Genomic DNA, 8,189 nt, shown 5'->3' with positions numbered 1-8,189 from the left:
AGAAAAACATTAATTGGCTTTCTCATTCCACCCATCCAGTAGGAATTGGAAACGTGAAAATTACATAGAGCAGTGCTGGACAAGGATCTAGTCGTTTTGGTGTGAGGGATGAAATACTGTACTTAATCACCCCAGATTCTCTTTCCTTACTGTTCCTGGCTCCATGAATTCAAATTCATGCTTTGAATTATTTGAAAGCATGTAAGAGGAAGAAGACAGTTATACCCGTAAGAGTGGCTTCTATTACACACTACTAAAACCATAGTGAAAAGTATTTTCTCAGTTTCTGGAGTTTGGTGATGGGCTAAAAATTTATTTGCATTTGGAAAAAAAGTGTAATGTTTTTATCTTTGCGCAAGTTGAATGCCATCTTCTCAGCTCTGTGAACTGAGAAATAATACCAATTTCAGAAGGAAGTTTTTTGTTTTGTTTTTTTTTCCCTGAAAGGGAGAACTTTGTGTCTACTACTATACTGCCTTTAATGGATATTATTAGGTTATATTTTCATCTTTTAAAATTAATTGTCCTCTTTAATTTCACCTATTTTGCTTTTCCAAATAGTGTAACTTTTATTTATGTAAAAGACACCCGGGCCTTTTAAAATATTTAGTTCCATGGGAGTTATTTGGAGATCAGATAATATCATATCCGCCTAGGTTATTGGTTGTATCAACTTTGCTTTCCTATCACATTTCCATCTTAAATGCTTAAATAGCTTTCTTTTGCCTCTTTTTCTTGCATGTTAACTGCATCACTTAGCAAGGTTGTAGCAAAGCTAGAATTGAAGCTAGTTTTCTGCTTCAGGAAAGAGCCCTGGGTTTGTGGGTAGGGGCCCAGGTGCTGTCCCAGTGCTGTAACAAGTCTCTTTCCTTATCTATAAGTGGGCATCATCTACTCTGCCCTTTCTAAAATGCCTTTTCGGAGGATATTAGATAACATGTGTAAAGTGCTTTGACATATAAAATGCTCTATAAATTAAATAATCCTGCTCAACTTGTTAAACCACACATTGTAAGCATTTCTAGCTCTCACTTGAGCATTCTAGGCAATTCGTTTTATCTTTCTCACAGTTAATTTATGTGGTATCTTAAAGAGGGCAGTGCATTCCGGGTGCTCAGAGTTAAAACAAAATAGCCAGGATCTTCAGTCTATCTCCATTCCTCTAGGCTTCAAGCAAGTTTCAGAAGGCTCCGGAAATCTTGGAGAGTCCCAGCCCTTATGATACATAAGTGAAAAGCAATAGGGAGTTTGTACATCCTGTGACTCAAGTCAAAAGCAAAGCAAGGAGAAACTGAGTTTGTAAACTCTCAAAATCGACCTTTCATTACAACAGTTTTCTAAGTTATCTGGATTTAGGAGGCCCTTTTGTAAGGAAATTTGCTCCATGAAACAGAGTCTAGGCCAAAAGTTTCTCAAAATATCTTTTGTGGGCAGTCCTGAAGATGGTGAGATCTTTTAGCCCCCTTGACCAACTGACATCCAATTAGAAAATGACATAGCTACTGGGCTGGACATTAGAAATGAGAAGTACTTCCGTGTTTAAATTCCCCATTGTGGTGGGTGCATCAAGTCTGGCATCTTTCAGGCACTGACTCCTCTAGTACCCTTGATTCCAAAGACCACACGTGAGGAAGGTCTTTTCAAGAGAACATCACAGGGGACTTCCCTGGTGGCACAGTGGTTAAGAATCCACCTGCCAATGCAGGGGACGCAGGTCCAATCCGTGGTCCTGGAGGATCCCATAGGCTGCGGAGCAACTAAGCCCGTGTGCCACAACTACTGAGCCTGCGCTCTAGAGCCCACGTGCCACAACTGCTGAAGCCCACCTGCCTAGAGCCCGTGCTCCGCAACGAGAAGCCACCACAGTGAGAAGCCCAGGCACTGCAATGAAGAATAGACCCCCTTCGTCGCGCACAGGAACGAAGACCCAACGCAGCCAAAAATAAATAAATAAAAATAAATAAAGTTATTAAAAAAAACACATTCAGTAATTTAAAAAAAAAACATTGCAGGGATTTTACTTCCATTTCTGCTACTATCTTGCTTTGTCAATTTACCGAGTTTGCAGCTAGTATCTTATTTGATGACAGCGTAGCGAGGATACTGTTTTGGAATGTTAAAGCACTAGATAAGAGCAAAGTGATGTGTGTAAAATTCAGTGAGATCCTGAGATGCACTGGCAGAGTTCACATTCAGTTTCGGCATCAAATTTCCATCGGTCTCTGTTTGAATGGAGCGAACTGCTTCCCCATCTTGGAAGTGAGACCAGTATAAATCCGTGTCAAGGGTCGTAGCTGGGAAGAGCGAGTGTTCATTACTTGATGGCGTATATCCAGTTTTGGATCTAGCCCACCCCATCCCCGTGGGCGGAGTAAGTCACTTAAAAAAAAAAAAAAAGCAGTGTCGCAGAAGGAAGCCTTGCTCCATCCCTTACTGCTTCATCCTTTCTCAAGCCCTGCATGCCTTGGCTTAGGCTAGCTTCCCCATCAAGGAAGGCAAACCTGACAGGTTTCTGCAAACAGAACATGTCTCTCAGAGTTGTGGGTAAGGAAGGATCCAGGACCAAAAAGATCCAGAGGGGGAAAAAAAGATAGTTGAGGTATTTTCTTCCTTTTACCTAAGGTGGCACAGAGAAAGGGTGGGATTCCCCTTTGTAGCTTGTCAGCTTGTGCCCGAGAGGCCAAAGCGAGGGGCATTTGAGATATCTTCAAGGAAACTGCAAGACTGATTTTTCCACTGAAGTCCTACCACACGAAAGGAAAAAGAACTCTAAAGTACTCAAAGTAGCCAAGTCAGCAGCCAGTGTTGGTTTGCCTTATTCTAGTCCCCTTGACTCTGCATTACTGAAATCATCCCACTGCCTTCCTGCTTCGGGGATGGAGGCTCTGGAGAGCCCTTTTCGGACCCCGAAGGCCACACCAACGACAAGCTAGGTCTTTGGCTTCCACACGCGGGGGGAAACGTGTCCCCTCCGTTGAAGACCGAATGCCCTCAGGTATGCGCATCGCGTAATGAGGTAACTCAGCACTGGAGAACCGCTCTCTGAGAGGCCGCTGCTGAGGGCCCGCCGCACCAGAGGAGACGCGGGAACCAGGAAGAGCTTACCCACCTGCCGGGCCTAGCGGGCCGGGACGGGCCTTCCTCTCCTGAGCGGGGCGGGGCGCGGCGGCGGGGCGCGGCGCGGCGGGGCGGGGCGGGCTCGGCGCGGCGCGGCGGGGCGGGGCGGGGCGCGGCGGGGCGCGGCGGGGCGGGGCGCGGCGGGGCGCGGCGGGGCGGGGCGCGGCGGTTCTCCACCAGCCCTCTCCGGGTCCCTCTACTGCGCATGGCACGTTGCGTACCTCCCTCCCAGCAAGTGGCCTGGCGGCAACGCGGCCTTAAACCAAGGAGGCGGAGCTGAGATTGGGTCGGGACTGCTTGCTAACTCCAGGACCAGGTACCGGGCTGGCGGGGCCGCCTGGTGCGCTCCAGGGATCGGTCCCTCCTTGCCCTGACGCCGATTCCATCTCCTCGGGGGAGGGCCTCCGGCAGAGCGGCCATCCTGAGCCCCGCCTCACCCTCTACGGGCCCCTTTTCACCCGAATTCTTCTCGATTCCCGCAATGAGGGGCTGCAGCCCGAGAGCAGAATAGGCTTGGGCCTGGCCCGGAGACACCGGAGCAGAGTTGCCGGGCGGAAGAAGCGAGCGCCTGCTCCCTCTCCTCTTCCCCCCTCATTTTCAGGTGGGAAACCTGGGGCCCAGGTGGCAGTTTGTCCTGATCTAGCAAAGAGGAGGCATATCCTAGGCTGCCCTCTCCCCACATCCCCCCACCTCATCCCCATCTCATCCCAGGCTGGATAGCCAGTGGGTCAAGCCCTCGTAAGGACAGAGATCAGGTACTCCCTGAATCAGCCTAAACAGAGCTTCTGATTGTCTTGTTTTCCAAAATGCTTAAGTGCCCACAGTAGACGGGGGTGGAGATGAGGGGCGGGGGTAGGGAAGTGAGCGAGAGAGAAGGGGTGTGGTTAAATAAAACTGTTCAAGTTTTCAGGAAATGGGGAACTAACTTCTCTGCCCAGCCTTCTGCTAAGATATCCTAGGATATTCTAACTTGACTTCTCCCAAAAGAGCAAAAGCCGTTCGAATTGATTCTTTTCTTATTGTAATATCTGTTGGGGTAGAACCGTATTCCAGTATGTATTTGTGGCATTAAAACAGTTTTTCATTGATTGATGGATACTTTTCTTTAGAGACCCCTAAGACTGTTTCTTGTCCCTGAGAGTTGAAGAAACCAAATTTTTCCTGATTTTCAAATCTCCTCAGGCCAGGAGCCTATTCAGCCATATGTTAGTGCTGAACGGGTTAAATCTGTTGCCCCCCCCCCCCTTTAACTAGGTTTCTTAGAGGTATTGTGGCTCAAATGCAGTGTTTATAGTTGTAATCGCAGACATGGAGGAAGTTTAGAAAACCAGTGACAAAAACAGGGAAAAAAGGAAAAATCAAAGTAAATGAATCTCCTTTCTATACCACTTGGCATCTGGTCAACCTCACTGTCAAATCAGGTGATGCTTTTTCAGTCATTATATCTTTGCACACACAGTCTTGACACTTCTCCCTAAGCTTCTCTATTATCACTCATGGTTTCTAGAGCACAGGCTTTGGAACAGAACTGATCAGTCCTCCACCACTTGCCTGTGTAACTTTGTTTTTTTGTTTGTGTGTTTTTTATTTTTTGGCCATACCACACAGCTTGTGGGATCTTAGTTCTCCAGCCAGGGATCGAACCTGCGGTGGAGGTGTGGAATCTTAACCACTGGACCACCAGGGAAGTCCCATGCCGGTGTAACTTTGGGCATTTAACCTCTCTGAGTCTTAATTTCCTGACCTGTAAAATGAGGATCTATAATACTTACTGTGAGCTGATCTCCGTGAAGCATTTAGCACAGATCCTAGAACATACTAAGTTCACATAAGTGTCTGCTGCTTTTATTATTTTTACCATTATTAATTTAACAGATACAGGAGTGCCAATATTAAGTGTTGGTCACAGTAGCCCCTGGGAATGCAACAGTGAACGAAATGCGTTCCCTGCCTTCACAGAGTCTCTATTCTAGTGGAGGAAACTGATAAATAGGCAATTAAGAGAGTGGCAGGTATAAGGGTTGAATACAGAGGCCAGACATCTAACATGGGTGGGGAGGGGCGGTCAGGGAGGACTTCCTGTAGCACAGGACACCTGAGATGAGTAGTGAAGGACAGGTAAAAGTTAACAGATTGGGAGAGTGTTAGTGGTCCACAAGGGGAAGTAGGATCGTTAAGGTTTTTCCTTTGGGTTCCATTTCCTACCTGCCTTTCAAGCTCCATGTCCTAAATATGGACCTATCCCAAGGCTTACTTCCCAGCTTTCTGCTTTTCTCTTACCGTTTTCTTCTTTAGTGAATTTTTGTCGCTCATATAGCTTTAGCTGCTAACTTCCAAGTCCACATAGCCATCTCTAAGCCCTCTTTTAAGCGTCAGTCTTTTCAGTACTTCTCTAACTGAATGCTGTTTCTACCTGGGATATATAACTCTTTCTCAACCTCAGTATGACCTAAAAACTCAAACTCATCCTTCCACCAAAACTTCCATCTCTGAGCTTTCCCATTTTGTCTTTGACAAGCTACTCTTTTCCCAGTTACTTGGACACACACACAAAAAGTCGGAGTCATCAGAGTTGTTCACAGTTACAATGGGCTCCCTGATTAGGTAGTGAGTCTCTGGCATGAGAAGTTTTCAAGCAGAGACTAGATAACCTTTATTCAGGGGGGTTTTGTTTTGTTTTGTTTTGTTTTGGGTTTTTTTTTTTGCGGTACGTGGGCCTCTCACTGCTGTGGCCTCTCCCGTTGCAGAGCACAGGCTCCGGATGCGCAGGCTCAGCGGCCATGGCTCACGGGCCCAGCCGCTCCGCGGCATATGGGATCCTCCCAGACCGGGGTACGAACCCGTATCCCCTACATCGGCAGGCGGAGTCCCAACCACTGCGCCACCAGGGAAGCCCCAGGAGTTTTTAAAAGCGGTTCTTCCAAAGGGTGGAGGATAGGCTCGATGACTTACGGTGAACTTACTAACTAAATTTCTTTATTTTTCCTTCTCCCTATCCATCTATTTCTTAATATTCCCTCCGCCACAGGCTCTTATCACCACAGATGTGGTCCAGTATAATTGTATTCTAACTGGCATTCCTTTTCTGAGTTATTTTCACCTCCCCCTCTCCCATCCCTTTGCAGATTAATATTCCTTAGAGTGTTCCTTAGAACAAGGCTTCTCAAATGTCAATATTGATGGTCCACAGATCAGCAACATTACCATCATATGGGAGCTTGTTAGAACTACCAGGCCCCACTTCAGACCTTCTGAATCAAAATCCACATTTTCACAAGATCCTCAGGTGATTTACATGCACAATAAAGTTTGAGAGACACCACCGTAGACCACTGTTCTGTGTTTGTCACCTTTCTGTTCAAAACCTACAGTGGCTTCCTACTGCCTGCTGAATAAAATCCGTGATCTAGCATGCACTTAAGGCCTGTTAATTGTTCTCATATGTGTGGAGTTCTGCTTCTGTAACCGCCCTCACGTTAATTGGAGAGAATATGCAAAGTGCTGACGTACTGCTCGGCCCATTTGATCAGTCTTTCAGTATTACTGCGTGCCTACTCTGTGCTAGGCGTTCTTCTAGAAACCAGGAGATACACCTGTGGATATGTAAGCACTAAATAATCAGCAGCTAATACTATTTTATGCTTGGAATTCCCATTTTCTTTAAGTCCTGTTTGACATTCAAGCCCCGCCTCTTCAATGAAACTATCCAGGTCCACCTAGCTAATCTTTCCCTTTGCTGAACTTCATAAAGTGTTGCCCATTTCTACTTTTGCCTTCCCCAGACCTGCTGAATTAAAATTTCTGGAGGCGGGAGTTTGGATGGGCATCCATAGATTTTTCTAACAACACAAATGAATTTGATACACATCCTGGTTTGGGAACCAGTGGTTCAGATCCTTAGCGAAGCTGTTGAAGTGGCAGCCTAGAACCAGTTCTTGGGTCTCTCCAATTGGGCAGTTGTATTTGTTTATACAGTGTTTTGGAATTGACTTTATTTTCTATTTCCAGTATTTTTTCCAGAGCTTAGATAATTCCTTCTGAGGATAAAAATCATCTCTTTATCTACATTAATATTCTCTTTTCTTTCTATTGTAGACTACAGATGGATATGGATGTTGTTTTCTCTTAAATTTCTCTGGCTTGATGCTTTGTGTTTAATGTTATTAGACAATGTGCATTCTAATAATCTTTTTTTTCCAAATTCAATCTATATTTTTTACTATTTCATGGCAGGATAAATGATTCTCTGCATGGTGGGGTGAGGCTTCTATAAGATCAGGGTTGGGGTGAGAATAAATGCAATTTGGTAAAAATCTGTAGATGATTTTGAAAGGCCTCCGCACTCCCCTGGATTGAAAACCATTGCTTCGATTTCTCTGAAGCAGTTCTAAGGACTTTTCGATTCTGTGTACCACACTAAGTCCCCACCCCCATTGCTGTACCACTGCCACAACCCCTCACAACCCTACCCCCCCTTAAAGAAAGAAGGGAAATGTGGCAGGGTTTTTTCTAGATTCTTCAAAAGCATTTCTGAGTATTTATTTTAGTCATTTTACTTTTAAAATCAACTTTATTCAGATGTAATTCACCTGTAACAAAATACACTTTTTTTTGTTTTTTTGGTTATTTTGGCTGCGCTGGATCTTCGTTGTGGCGTGCAGGCTTCTCTAGTTGCGGTGCACAGGCTCTAGAGCGTGCGGGCTCAGTAGTTGCAGTGTGCGGGCTTAGTTGCGGTATGTGGGATCTTAGTTCCCTGACCAGGGATCGACAGGCCCCCTGCATTGGGAGCACAGAGTCTTAGCCACTGGACCACTAAGGAAGTCTCAAATACGCCTGTATTAAGTGTACAGTTTGTTGAGTTTTGACAGATACACTCACATAACCACCATGCAATAAAGATACAGAACTTTTCCATCACCCTGAAAAGTTCTCATGTGTCTCTTTGAAGTTGGTCCCTCATCTCACTGTTGGTCCCAGGCAAGCAAGATCTGCTTTCTGGGACTTCCCTGGTGGCTCAGAGTTTAAGAATCCAACTGCCAGTGCAGGGGACATGGGGTCAATCGCTGGTCCAG

At 45.7% G+C, this 8,189-nt stretch overlaps 1 protein-coding gene across 7 annotated transcripts in view; it reads left to right on the top strand.

The window, feature by feature from the left end:
- The first annotated feature begins 3,303 nt into the window (after window positions 1-3,303).
- Window positions 3,304-8,189, top strand: part of STRADA (STE20 related adaptor alpha) — a 29,125-nt gene continuing 24,239 nt past the window's right edge. For 2 of the 7 annotated variants that reach the window (XM_082603264.1, XM_082603262.1), the window contains exon 1: window positions 3,304-3,433. The gene's annotated coding sequence lies outside the window, so the exon portion shown is untranslated. Of the gene's footprint in view, window positions 3,719-8,189 lie in introns of all 7 variants that reach the window. The other 5 variants (XM_082603263.1, XM_082603260.1, XM_082603261.1 and 2 more) reach the window with 4 other exon arrangements.

This window comes from Mesoplodon mirus (assembly GCF_964341445.2).
Source record: "Mesoplodon mirus genome assembly, chromosome: 18".
NCBI lineage: Eukaryota > Metazoa > Chordata > Mammalia > Artiodactyla > Ziphiidae > Mesoplodon > Mesoplodon mirus.
Note: the sequence above shows the minus strand (reverse complement) of the source record. Positions and strands in the feature narration are given on the sequence as shown.